At 36.1% G+C, this 13,917-nt stretch overlaps 1 protein-coding gene across 1 annotated transcript in view; it reads left to right on the plus strand.

The window, feature by feature from the left end:
- The first annotated feature begins 1,448 nt into the window (after positions 1–1,448).
- Positions 1,449–13,917, plus strand: part of SMAD9 (SMAD family member 9) — a 144,498-nt gene continuing 132,029 nt past the window's right edge. The window contains exon 1 of the mRNA XM_053708436.1: positions 1,449–1,720. The gene's annotated coding sequence lies outside the window, so the exon portion shown is untranslated. The remainder of the gene's footprint in view (positions 1,721–13,917) is intronic.

Consider the following 13,917-nt stretch of genomic DNA (forward strand, 5'->3'; position numbering starts at 1 on the left):
GTATGTTTACTCAGACCTCCTGCTGTTCAGAGCTTCACAAGACAGGACTTCTAAAGAACAAACATTTGTCCCAAACTACAAAGAGTCTGTGTTCAATACCTTTGCTGTGATCAAAATCTATGACTTAAAGAGACAGTCAAGTCCAAAAAAAACTTTCATGATTTAAATAGGGCATGCAATTTTAAACAACTTACCAATTTACTTTTATCACACATTTTGCTTTGTTCTCTTGGTATTCTTAGTTGAAAGCTAAAACTAGGAGGTTCATATGCTAATTTCTTAGACCGTGAAGACTGCCTCTAATCTGAATACATTTTGGCCACTAGAGGGCATTAGTTCACATGTTTCATATAGATAACATTGAGCTCATGCACGTAAAGTGACCTAGGAGTGAGCACTGATTGGCTAAACTGCATGTCTGTCAAAATAACTGAAATAAGGGGGAAGTCAGCAGAGGCTTAGATACAAGATAATTACAGAGGTAAAACGTGTATTATTATAACTGTGTTGGATATGCAAAACTGGGGAATGGGTAATAAAGGGATTATCTATCTTTTTAAACAACAAAAATTCTGGTGTTGACTGTCCCTTTAAAAAATTGCCCTAATAAAGGTCCAAATAGATAACCCCATGCAATGACAACAGTCGCTCAGTCTGAGATGACCTTTGAAGCTAGCTGAATCTCAGGGGATGTAGGAATTAGCAATTGTGTGATATACAAATGGGAGTTCCTCTGAAAATCCAATACACAAAATTATGTCTGAAAGAGACACTGCCAGTTGAATGGGTACTGGGGCTTAAAGTTCAATTTTAAATATAAAATATTTTTAAGCTGCAGAAATGTTTAATTTGTACCTCAGTATCATCAGTATGGTATCACATGGCATCATTCCTGCATGTGCACTTCAATAACAAAAATGAATTCTGCAGCTATTACAAAGCTAATACTAAAGCAATTCACAGACGTGCACAGTGAAGGACAGTGTGAATCTCAACACTGTAGCTTTCCATGCTTTAAAAACAAATAAGTAAGCTATACATTTTGTATTAAAAGTACGTTTTACTAAAAGTTCTGCTTTTTTCTATATGGTTTTATATCTTATAAATGGCTAATCAAAGAAAGGTGCCATACACAATTTAGCAGTTTGTTTGTGACACACTTCTATTGTTTTAACAATTCTTCTAAAAGTTATTTCAGCTTATTTTCATCTAAGTGACAGACAGCAGTGGGATGCAATATATATATATTATCATTTTGATGTTTCAGTTTCTCTTACAAAAAAAGACAAACGTCAGTGGCCAGACGTTTTTTAGTTTTACTTTCTAAATGAAATAGAACTGTCCTACAATATTTGATTCAGCGTATAGACTTTTGATGGGTTTAGAAGTCGTACAGGACACCACCCCTTGGTTGTCTGACACCGAGCACCACTACCTTTGTACAATGCGAGGGTGCCAGGGCTTTCTGCGAGCAGTGGGTGTGTAGGTGTGTGTGCACTGTGTGTGCGTATGTGTGTGGGGGAGACGTGTCCTGGGTCGGTTCCAGCACTGCGCAGTAATACTCACTGACAGAGCAGGCTGTGCGGCTCCAGCCTGACTGACGCCTCGCGCTGTGCCTGTGTTGTTGCCGCTTCTAAACCTACTGCAGCCCTCGCTCCTTCACATGAGCTCGGCTACCGGGGAGACCAGCTCCAGACAAGGAGGGCCAGTCAGCGCACAGGTAAGACAAACACACTCGCACCAGACTCTCTCTTACTTTATTAATGACTCCCAACTTTAGTTGGTAAGAAGCAGAAGTGGTATCCCCTGCTCACGGATGACCTCATCCTACGCTGCAGTCCAGTCAGTGATATTATGACTGCACTGTAAGTGCTACAGGTCATGACACATGTCTGCAGCCTGAACTCTGGTCCTAAATATAGACGGGACATTCTTTCCAGATGTGCATGTTTATGATAACTTCTGTACCATTAAAGAAAACCGGTATCATTGTCAGAAAATACAATTGGCCATCACAAATGTTGATCGATGCTCTTGTTAGGGTTATTTTGCTGTAAAGTGATAAAATATCAGTAACTTGCTTTTGTACAGACAACCAGTAGAGGAAAAAGCAATTATCCCTATAGGATCTAATAACCATTGATCAGCATAGATCTACTTTAAAAACACACAATTGGGTTAACTGATGTATTATTTTTGTAGAGTTTATATGTAACCCTTTGGCTACCAAACGTTAGCTACAGCCCTTTTCTGGCAGCCAAATGGTTACATTAAATTAAAAGTCACGGTATAAAGAGCATGAAGATTGTTTGACATATTTGTAGCTGTACAGTGTGATAGATATTGGCAATAGGGAGGAGGGAGGGATAGGGCAGAGGAGACAAACTGACGCCAGTATTGTGATCAGGAGAGTAAGGGAAGGAGGAGCTGTCCACTAAGGACGCATTTCTTTCAGTGGCTAATCTCTAAAAAAATATTCAGCATCATTACTATGGAAATATTAAACTGTGACGCAGGGCAGGTTATATTTCCTTAATGTAGAATGGAAACTGATATTACTCTTTGTCCTATAAATTATATTAGTTTTAATCGCAACAATAATAAACTATTTTCACCTGTATTGGTTAGACAATTTCATATTTTATTTATATTCACAAGTGTAATATTATCTTGCAGGTAAATAACATGTTTGAAAGGTGTAACCTTTCCCCCCCCCTAGTGTTTTCAAACTGTGTGTGTGTGTATATGTATGTGTGTGTGTGTGTGTGTGTCTGTGTGTGTGTGTGTGTGTCTGTGTGTGTGTGTATGTGTGTATGTATGTATGTGTGTCTGTGTGTGTGTGTATGTATGTGTGTGTGTCTGTGTGTGTGTGTATGTATGTGTATGTATGTCTGTGTGTGTGTCTGTGTGTGTGTGTATGTATGTATGTGTGTGTGTGTATATGTATGTGTGTGTGTCTGTGTGTCTGTGTGTGTGTGTGTGTCTGTGTGTATGTATGTGTGTGTGTGTGTCTGTGTGTGTGTATGTATGTATGTGTGTATGCGTGTGTGTCTGTGTGTGTGGGGGGGGGGAGGGGGTATTTGATTTATAGTAGAGCTAGAATTCATAATAATTTAATCAATTACTTTTTCAACCAAAAATGTGATTTAATCACATGTCATATCAAAACAAGTAATGTAGAAGAATATATATATATATATATATATATATATATAAAAGCACAATGCAGAAAATAACAGCAGATAATAATAAAAACGAAGGTGCCAATATGCTTTAATAATAAAAGATATTATAAGAATTAATATTTTTTTCCCAATTCAGTAAAAAAAAAAATGAAATTGTTTTTAGAGCATACACTGATATAATATAAATGTTGTTAAATATTAGATTTATATTTATAGTTAGGGATGTTAATTTAATTTTCATAAATACAAGTATATTGTATATATCAACAAATAGCAGTTATATCAGCAGTTAAAGTGCTAGACAAATTTGCTTAAAATTTAGGAGTCAGCCCCAAAATTTAGGAGCCAGAGTATTTTCTGCAAAAAAAATCATTTCATATGTATGTGTGTGTGTGTGTTATATTCAATATATATATATATATATATATATATATATATATATATATATATATATATATATATATATATATATCAGTGACGTGCAGTGAAGTCAGAGGTTGGTGAAGCACTTGCTATGATATGCCCGACAAACCCATATATGAACCTAATCGATGTAGCTTAAATATACAAATAATTTAGCAGGTTGCACAAGGGCAATTAGCACATTAATTACAACACACACTTTAACTATATTTTATTTGCTGTTTAGAGAGGTTAAATGACATATACATATTTGTGTCACTGGCTGTGTAATTGTATTAATGGTAAAAAGAAATCAAATAATTGCCTGAGAGTGACAGATGACAGGCAGACGGCATTTCTGCACTGTGGAAAGATTCTCCACAGTGCAGAAATGGCGTCTGACTGTCATCTGTCACTCTCAGGCAATTATTTTATTTCTTTTTACCATTAATACAATTACACAGCCAGTGACACAAATATTTATATGTCATTTAACCTCTCTAAACAGCAAATAAAATATAGTTAAAGGGACATGCTCTATTAGAATCATGCAAGTTTTATTTTGAATTTCCTATCCCTTTAAAGGAATATGAAACCCATATTTTTTCTGTCATGATTCAGAAAAAAGCAGCAGTTTTAAGCATCTTTCTAATGTACTCCTATTATAATTTTTTTGAGTAGTACATTAGAAATTTGCTTCAAATTGCATGCTGTATCTGAATTATGAAATAAAAAAATATTGGTTTCAAATCCCTTGAAAGTTTTAAAGACACAAATGCTGCTGAGCATATCTAGATATTTTTATTTCAACAAAAATTAACAAGTGATCAATACTGCAAACACTACTGCTGCCACTCAAGAAACGCACATGCTCTATCCCACTAGGTATGCTTTTCAACAAAGGATTAAAAAAGAGTTAATTAAATAATAATACAATTACATTAGAAAGTTTCCAATTTTTATCAGAATCATGGAAGTTTAATACTTTAGCCAAGACAGTTAGCAAGCACGTGGCATGCTAAGTTATGTAAACAGTGCTACTGTTAACCCAAAATGTACCAATGAATATCATTAATATGCAATGAATACAACATCTCTAAATTGGATTGTACATTCAAAATGCTATTCCTCATTTTCAGTCCCCTATTTCAGTGATATGGGTCTCTTTTATGCTGTTAGAGTCTGAGTTCAGGGGGTTAACATTAAACAGAAAATAAACACATAAAGGAAGTTGCATCTAAAAGGAAGATGTCTTTAAAATGACAATGTCCTTTACATTATAGATGCATGAGCCATAACTGGTCACATTTATATTACATAATTCACATAAATGCGTATAGAAAGATTATATAATCTATTAAAGGCAGTTAAATACAGTGATATATTATTTCTGCAGTGCACATTAATTTTATTATTCTATCCCTTGATCATCATATCAGTCAGGACTAGTCTCTCTGGACAACATGGTATATTAAAAAAAGAAAAGCAAAACGGACCAAAAGCATCATTACATAACTACTATTTGTGCACATTATTTTTTATTATAATATACCTTGATTCATGATCAAGGTATATTATAATAAAAATAATGTGGACAAATAGTAGTATAACTATGTATTTCATTAACTCCCCTGCTGCTGCATCATTACATAACTACTATTTGTGCACATTATTTTTTATTATAATATACCTTGATTCATGATCAAGGTATATTATAATAAAAATAATGTGGACAAATAGTACTAACTCCCCTGCTTCTGCCTAGATGCGCTCTCCCGCTTTAAAAATGAAAGCATTAGCATAGACCCTTTCTGTTGTGACTTACCCGTAACAAATTAAGTTTATGGCCAGGCTCCGGTGCTCCGTCCCTCCGTCCGCGTCCAAGTGAACCAGAAGGGATGAGCTGATCAGGTGGCAACACACAGCCCTTCCTTCACAGACTTTGCCGCCAGCCTACAAGTCTCCAGTACTTCTGCGCTGCGCTCTGGATTCTTTCTTGCGCATGCGCAGGGAGCCAATCAATAACGGTCACGTTCTCCTGGTGTTGTCAATCACAGAAGAACATGACCGTCTGATTGGCTCCCTCTCTAAGAGGCATTACGAGTCATGCCTCCGATTGGCCAATATTTTCCTGGCTGACAATCAGTCAGCCTGTGACAGCCAGTGGGTGGTGTTTTGATCCTTCGCCGGTTATTTGAAAAATGCCATGATGTTACGCAATGGAGAGGTACAAAAGTACAGTGCCTCTCCATAGCGTAACTTGGGGAAAAAAAGTGAATAGTTGTGTTATGCCAGCAGGTGTCGCTAATGTTCATAATATGCACCCATGTTGCGCTATGGAGTATGTCTGCTCTGCATCTCCATAGCGTAACATGGGGGAGAAATTAAAAAGTACATTTTTTTTTTTTAACACAATTTTTTAATTTTATTTATATTATACATTTAAATAAACTTTGGGCCCATATGGCAGGGTAAGCTCTGCCTACCCTGCCTCCTATGACTGCACGTCCTTGATATATATATATGTATATATATATATATATATATATATATATAACAATTTTGGGCAAATACACTATATATATATATATATATATATATATATATATATATATCGCATCTTGTCTATGGCACAGTTAGTAAACAAAAGGAGTATTTACAAATAGACTTTAAACAATTTTGTTGTCAGAGAATATACTGAACATCTGGTATACAATAAGATATATAATAATTATTAGTTACTGCTACAACTCACAGACCGACAGACATCAAAGTGACAGATTGTAGAACATCACTAACGTGCTAAGTGTAACATGCATTGTGCCTCTAGATAGCACATGACTTGTTTTGTTGGAAAGTATTATTCATGTTCCTCCCTGCACACCCTGCAGTATGTGTAACTCACAAATAAAAACATGGCGGTGTTGGCAAACCTAAACCCAACAATGCACAGCGAGGCAGTAACACCGGGTGCTCATCCACACGGTAGGGACCTGGCAGGGCACAGCTCTGCAGTTACTGGGTCCTCATGCACACAGACTAATCTAGGGGCTAATCAGACCGGCTCTGGAAATTTTTGAAGACCGGCCTAACCCCTGCTCCCCCGGCCCAGCCAACCCAGCCAACTGGTCCAGCTCTCCCCTCTCCGGCCCAACACCTCCTGCATGTTGCCTTTCAACTTCTAGGAGTATATTGGCATTGAATAGATGCGCTATGCTGTGCACAAGGCTCGCTCCGTGTCCTGGCTGTGAGACACCCTCTGCCCAGGAGGTAGCCCTGCAACGCTGGCAGCCCACTTGGAAATCTCCCCGGATCCTGTTGGGCCAATGCTGGCCCTGGGGGCTAATCCAAAGTGTTGACAGGCAATGAAGCAGCAGCACCAGTGAAATCTGTAACAACTTGCATCACTGCATTCAGTGTTTTTTTAAAAAGTAACCATTTACAAAGCAATGCATTAGCCCTGGATCTGTAATGAACAGTGGTTCTGGGGGCAATCTCCCTACTCCCCAGACTTACCCACACCTGTTGCAAAAAAATGTCTGTGTAAGTGATCCTCTGTCACACTACACAACCAGTAGCATTGCTTCCAAGTTTACAGTACTGCTGTCAGGTAGATAAATGAAAAGCTTTGGACCACATAAATAAGTGGCTGCCTGTTGCCCTTTAACTGCTAATGCAATGTTCTAGCCGATTTAAAGATGAGTTTAAAAGAAAGTAATTTAATGTGCAAGGTGCTCGCTCACTGGGATAGGGAGCAACTAAGGAGATCTTTAGGGACCTCCCTCTGCCACTGAAAGAACGCTGCAAGCTCCCTTACTTCCCCAAACAGCACTAGGAACAGGCTCCATGGCTGGTGAAAATTCCCTTTGAAATTGAACTCAGCAGGCGAGTGTCAGGTGTTGTCTTCATATCTTCCACCACTGCAATGACCAGTGTATATTATGCACTAATTTTGCAGACTGTATTGCTGATGTGAAAAGCCCTCTCTCCAGCACAGCATGTTTAAAACTCAGCAGGTCGTCAACCGACTGTCACTGCAGGGACTTGCTCACACTATCCAGAGGTTTCTATAGCTCACAAGGCTTGGATCTCTCCCTCATTGGCTGCGTGGCCTCACTGGCCTCAATAGGATTCAACTACACCAAGCTTTAAGGGACATTAAACTGCTGTGCACAACTGCAGAAGAATAGTAACTCACTATGTTATTGCATTTCATTCTGTTCCTGCTGCTCTTTTCAATTAGTTTTCCTGTTTTAATAGCTTAAAGGTGCCAGATACAGAGCTCCGCCTCTTTGTATTGGAGGCTGCCGTCTTGGAGCTCAGGTATTCCCACAGCCTGTGACAGAAGCTGTGTACACTCACAGATCAGTAATGTTGCCTATTTTGTTTTTACAGCTGTTTAATGTGCTTCAGGTTAGGGTGCATGATATAAAGCAGGAAAGTGCTTTACATTTTTACAATAGCTGTATTGCTTTATATTATTGTTGATTGCTTTTTTATATATATATATTTTGTGTAATGGTAACACTGTGTAAAAAATGCAAAAATGTAAATCTCCTGCTTTGTATCATGCACACTAACCTGAAGCACATTATACAGTTGTAAAAATAATAAATATTACTGATTTGTGAGTGTCCACAATTTACAGTACAAAGAGGCGGAGCTTCAGTATCTGGCACCTTTAAGCTATTAAAACAGGAGAGCAGATATGAAAAGAGCTACAGGAACAGAATGAAATGCAATAACAAAGTGAGTAGTAACTTTTGTTGTTGTGCACAGCAGTTTAATGTCCCTTTAATTTAAGATACTGCTTGCATTGCATTTCATTATTGCATTAATGTGTAAATCTAATTATGGGCCAGATTACGAGTGAAGCACTATTTAACCCTCCCGTTCGAGCATTAACTGCGCTAGAAGTAAGCTTTTTGTGCACATGGGTTTAGCTCGTATTATGAGTTGAAAGTAAACAGTTTTCAATTGCGTGCTAACCCGATGAGCCAAAGTTCACTTATTCCACCATAGAAGTCAATGGAGAAAAACAAGTGAAAAAAACCCCCCACCCTACTTGTATGCAAAGCCATCACATATTAATGTGGCCTAACCCAGCATGAAAATATAAATATTTCACTTTCCAATCTTCTTCACATAGCATAATATGTTCTATTTATTCATAAGTAAATATTTCTACATATATCTCATGGTATTTTGGTATTATATATATATATATATATATATATATATATATATATATATATATATATATATATATATATATATATATAGGTAAAATATATACAGATATATATATAGGAATATCTATTTATAAATACATAGGGCATATTCTGCTATGTGCAGAACATTGGAATGTGAAATATTTACAGTAGATACATAGTTAACACCTGTATTGAAAATAATATTGCATAAATATGTTCAGGGACAGTCTACACCAAAATTGTTATTGTTTAAAAAGATAGGTAACACCTTTAATACTCTAAGCCACTTAAAGGGACATAATACTCATATGCTAAATCACTTGAAACTGATGCAGTATAACTGTAAAAAGCTGACAGGAAAATATCACCTGAGCATCTCTATGTAAAAAAGGAAGATATTTTACCTCACAATTTCCTCAGCTCAGCAGAGTAAGTTCTGTGTAAAAAGTTATACTCAGCTGCTCCCAGCGGCAGGTAAAAAAAATAAAAAAAATGAAGAAATGAACAGCAGCCAATCAGCATCAGCAGTGCTGAGGTCATGAACTCTTACTGTGATCTCATGAGATTTGACTTAACTCTCATGAGATTTCATAGTAAGCTTCCTTTACCTGATTGGTGAAATAATATGAGAGTGCACGATGCTAGTCCCTTCAGATGTCCCAGGACAGACACACTAAAATGCTGCTTAGAAATCCTTTACAATGGGAGGTGGCTACTGAGGAACTTTTGAGGTAAAATATCTTTCTTTTTTACATAGAGACGTTCAGGTGATATTTTCTAATCAGCTTTTTACAGCTATGCTGCATCACTTTCAAGTGTTTAAACATTTGGGTATTATGGCCCTTTAAGACAGCCTTTTATCACATGCTTTTGTATTTGCTTTTCACAACAGGGGAGTGCTAGTTCTTGTGAGTGATATAGATAACATTGTGCTATCGCCCGTGGTTTGTGGCAGACACTGCACTAATTGGATGAAATGCAAGTCAATAGATAATAAATAAAAAAGTCGTGATCAGGGGCTGTCAGAAAATGCTTAGATACAAGGTAATCACAGAGGTAAAAAGTGTATTAATATAAACATGTTGGTTATGCAAAACTGGGGAATGGGTAATAAAGGCATTATCTATATTTTTAAACAATAACAATTTTGAAGTAGACTGTCCCTTTAACTGCAAAAGAAAAAACATTGTTGTGCCAAAGTATTGTCATTGTCTCTTGTAATGTATCCCTGATTAGTGCTATATTACATCTTGTGATATATAAATAATAATTATTAGTAAAAATCAATTATTAGTATACCAGAATGTCCTTATAAACATAGTAAGTTGGATAGATCACTAAACAATTGTACATATTTAGTTACTTGAGAGAAACTTTCCCCAGATTTATTTTCCACAAAACTCTTTATTGGTTTCTTGTAGAAATTTGAAGAAAAAAATTCCACAGGTTATAAAATAAGGCTTAAGATGTTTTATATCTCATTTAACCTAACTACATAGTCTTAATGTGTTATAAAAATGTTTAAAGCTCAGCAGTAAATCATAAAAAAATATAAAACAAACATATACAAAGTAGTGACATTGTAGTGTTAATAATAACAAATAAATGCAAGTTACAATTTATCCCTTTAAAAAATGTTAATGCAAAATGTAATTCATTTGAAAACAATATTTATGTTTGTTTTGTTCTCACACAGAAGAGCATATAACATAGTTGAAAGGATGATTGATTAAAGTAATAAATTCCCACTAGCTTTTTAAACAGAAAGGGGATTCAAAACTGCTTCAATAGACATAAAACCATACAGAATACAAATAGATCAAGGGTCAACCATGGGTGTAAATCAAATAGAAAAGTACAGACTAGCTTGACAAATTTATTTGCAGTTTTGTACACTCATATATTAGTGGATTGTAGCCCTCTCTAAAACGTACATGTCTCAATGACAAATCATTAAAGTCACACTAAAGTCAAAATTAAAGGGATAGGAAAGTCAAAATTACATTTCAAGAATCAGATAAAGCATGTAATTTTAAGACACTTATAAAATAACTTCTATTTTCAAATGTGCTTCATTCTCTATCTATTGTTGAAAAAGAATACGCACATATCCTACACGAGTGGAAGCTAGCTGCTGATTGGTGCCTGCATACATTTGTCTATTGTGATTGGCTAACTATATCTGTTCAGCTAGCTGCCAGTAGGGCAAAGCTGTTCCTACAGCAAAGGATAAAAAGAGAATTAAGCATATTTGATCATAAAAGTACATTTGAAAGTTGTTTAAAATTGTATGCTCTACCCGAATCATAGATAAAATTATTGGGGTTTACTGTCCCTTTAAAGTTTCATGATTCAGATAAAGCATGCAATTTAAAGAAAAACTTTCCAATACACTTCCATTATCAAAACGTGCACACTCTTTTTATATGCACACTTTCTGAGGCTCCAACTCCTACTGAGCATGTGCAAAAGTACACAGTATATATGTATATGCATTTGTGATTGGCTGATAGCTGTCACATGGTACATGTGGAGGGAAAATTGGATTAACTGAAATTTGCAAGAACATATTCAGTTATGTCAGTTATTAAATTCTACTGTATTTTCCTAGGGAAGAAGAAAAATAAGGAGAAAATTGTGTTGTTTCCCCAACCCTTTAAATCTCAGAGAGGGCATCTGCAATCTATTACAGCCCTCTGTAACAATGAATGGGTTAATATTTGTTTGGTTTTTATATGGCAGCGTATCATTTTAGCATATTAATTAACAACCTCATTTGTGATCCTTAAAGAGACATGAAAGTCAGAATTAAACTTTCATGATTCAGCTAAAACATGCATATTTAAGAGATTTTTCAATGTAATTACACCCTTACATGGCACAGTGATTTGTTAAAAAAAAAAAAAAAAAAAACCCCATTATTCAAGGTTTTTAAAGGGTTTGCTAATGGAGTGCAAAAAACAATGCATATTTTTCTAACAAAATTACTATTTTTTAATCCTTTTAAAACATTTTTTCTATGTGTGGATATTTTTCAATGCTATAAATGATTTCTGATGCATAGTTAAAAATCGTAACTGATGTACCTTTAAGACACCTGCAATGTAAAGTGTGTGAAGAGTTTGCTTTTTAACATTATGGGCCAGATTACAAGTAAGAGCAGTATTTAACGCTCTTGCTCGAGCATTAACTCCGCTATAAGTAATCTTATCGTCGAGTTGCAAGTGTGATAACGTATTGGCCCAAAGAAATCAATGGAGCAAAAAAAGTGGAAAAAAGCCTAACACCCTACTCGTGCTAACCCGATTTCAAATTCTCAAGTGCGCTAACCCTGCATGAAAATATGAATATGTCACATTCCATTGTACTTCGATAAAAGAATATGTTCTATTTATTCTTAAATAGATAGATATATATCTGTGCAGGGAGATCGTAATTTGTCTTGAAGAAGGCCCATGATGGGGTCGAAACGTCGACATTCAAATTAATGTTATAACGCATTTGGAAATAAAGTTATATGATTTGCTTTAGAAGTCCTGTGAGGGCCCTCCTGCACTTGAAAGATTTGATCTAATCCCCATGAGGATTGCACCCAGGCGTTGATAACACCAGAGTGGAAGGAGTGCTGGGCCACCGGCTAAATATGAAATATATGTATGTATATATATATATATATGTCAGTATTTCAAATTCCAATGTTCATCACATAGCAGAATATGTAATGTATTTTAAAATAGATATTCATATATATATATATATGGGTATAAATATATAGTTATGCAAAAAAAACCATTATTTATATATATATATATATATATATAAATAATGTTTTTTTTTGCATAACTATATATTTATACCCATATATATATATATATATATATATATATATATATATATATATATAAATATCTATTTTAAAATACATTACATATTCTGCTATGTGATGAACATTGGAATTTGAAATACTGACAGCACACACACACAGTATAACACTTTATTAAAAATGAATATTGCATAAATATGATTTTACATGTTTTTATCTACTTAACTGCAATGAGCTCCAATGCACTTATATATACACTCACTGGCCACTTTATTAGGTACACCTGTTCAATTACTTGGTGTAACACAAATTGCTAATCAGCCAATTACATGGCAGCAACTCAATGCATTTAGGCATCTAGACGTGAGGAAGACGACTTGCTGAAGTGGAAACCGAGCTTCAGAATGGGGAAGAAAGGGGATTTAAGTGACTTTGAACGTTGCATGGTTGTTGGTGCCAGAAGGGCTGGTCTGAGTATTTCAAAAACTACTGATATACTGGGATTTTCACGCACAACCATCTCTAGGGTTTACAGAAAATGGTCCGAAAAATTGAAAATATCCTGTGAGTGGCAGTTGTGTGGATTACAATGCCTTGTTGATGTCAGAGGAGAATGGGCAGACTGGTTAGAGATGATAGAAAGGCTACAGTAACTCAAATAACCACTCATTACAACTAAGGTATGCAGAGTACCATCTCTGAACGCACAACACGTCAAACCTTGAAGCAGATGGGCTACAGCAGCAGAAGACCACACCGGGTGCCACTCCTGTCAGCTAAGAACAGGAAACTGAGGCTACAATTCACACAGGCTCACCAAAATTGGACAATAGAAGATTGGGAAAATGTTGCCTGGTCTGATGTGTCTTGATTTAAGCTGCAACATGGTAGGGTCCGAATTTGGCATAACAACATGAAAGCATGGATCCATTCTGCCTTGTATCATTGGTTCAGGCTGGCGGTGGTGGTGTAATGATGTGGGGGATATTTACTTGGCACATGTTAGGCACCTTAGTACCAATTGAGCATTGTTTAAATGCCACGACCTACCTGAGTATTGTTGTTGTTCATGTCCATCCCTTTATGTATACAGTGTACCCATCTTCTGATGGCTACTTCCAGCAGGATAATGCACCATGTCACAAAGCTCAAATCATCTCAAACTGGTTTCTTGAACAAGACAATGAGTTCACTGTACTGCAATGGCCTCCACAGTCACCAGATCTCAATCCAATAGAGCACCTTTGGGATGTGGTGGAACGTGAGATTCGCATCATGGATGTGCAGCCGGCAA

The sequence above is a fragment of the Bombina bombina genome, chromosome 3 (genome assembly GCF_027579735.1).
Source record: "Bombina bombina isolate aBomBom1 chromosome 3, aBomBom1.pri, whole genome shotgun sequence".
Lineage (NCBI taxonomy): Eukaryota > Metazoa > Chordata > Amphibia > Anura > Bombinatoridae > Bombina > Bombina bombina.